This window comes from Myotis lucifugus, unplaced genomic scaffold, assembly GCF_000147115.1.
Source record: "Myotis lucifugus unplaced genomic scaffold, Myoluc2.0 scaffold_20, whole genome shotgun sequence".
In the NCBI taxonomy this organism is placed as follows: Eukaryota; Metazoa; Chordata; class Mammalia; order Chiroptera; family Vespertilionidae; genus Myotis; species Myotis lucifugus.
Window position 1 is genome coordinate 4,249,598 of NW_005871068.1, and position 1,272 is coordinate 4,250,869.

Below are 1,272 nucleotides of genomic sequence, written 5' to 3' on the forward strand. Positions count from 1 at the left end.
CCCCCCCCCCAGTGTCTGTATCCATTGGTTATGCTGAAATGCAGGCACACAAGTCCTCTGGTTGCTCTCTGACCATCCCCCCCGCCCCCGCCATTTGTCTCTGGATCTATTTTGTTCATCCAATCATGTTGATCATTATATCCCACATATGAGTGGGATATGTGACATTTATCTTTCTCCGACTGGTTATTGCGCTTAGCATAATGCTCTCCAGGTCCCTCCATGCTGTTGCAGATGGTGACAGTTCCTTCTTTTTTGTAGCGGCGTGGTATCCATTGTGTCTCATCTTTTTAATGGCTGAGTAGTATTCCGTTGTGTACGTCTACCACTCTTCCTTATCCAGTCCTCTGTGGAAATGTCACCGCAATAAAATTAAATAAGCAAACAAAACTCCAGTATATTCTATTACATAAAAATAGCTTAGTCTTTGCCTCAATGATTAACTCATAAATCAAGAGAAAATATCCTTTGAAATTTAAATATAGAGTTCATACGCCTGTCTTGTAATTTATATATTTAATTTGTGTATATAATAAAAAAGGTTTCAATGAAAGAAATAAAAAGAGTTTTCAGGGATGTGGCCTTCCCCAGGAAGCCTTTCCTTCAGGAGGCCGGAGCCCCGATGAGGACCTGGATGAAGGCCCCAGTCACAGAGCGAGGCCAGCAGACCCTTCCCTCATCGGCTCTGAGGCCTCCCTGTGGGCTGATGGGGGGGGGGGACACCCTGGGCGGAGAGGGCCTTGCCTCAGGGCTGGGCCAGGGAAGGGTCCGCGGTCCTGAGGGGAGTGCAGGTGACCACCCCTGTGAGAGGGCGGGGTGTCCACCCAGAACACAGGGGGCGCCCGAGGTCCCGCCAGCGGTCGCCTGGAGAGGCCCTGTCCCTTTAACTGCGGGGCAGCGCCCAGCTCCCTCCCGGGGCGCCTGGGAAGGGAGCCCTCCCCTCAGGGGGGTAGAGTGAGAAGGCCCGGCTGTGGCCCCCGTCAAGGTGAGGAGGGGAATGAGGATGAGCGCCCCCCTCAGCGGGCCCCGCCCTCCCCCCTCAGCGGGCCCCGCCCCTCTCCCCCCTCCGCAGCCCCGCCCCTCTCCCCCCTCTGCCCCGCCCCTGCTCTCAGGCCTGGGAGACCCTGGGCACCACGCAGGCGCAGGGCAGAGGGAGATTCCCGCCAAGGGTCTCGGGAGGGAGTGGTCCCGGGTTGTGGGGGCGGCCTGTTCAGCAGGGAGAGTAACACCCCAGCAGAGCCAGGTGAGTGGACTCGGGAGGACGCCCGTCCA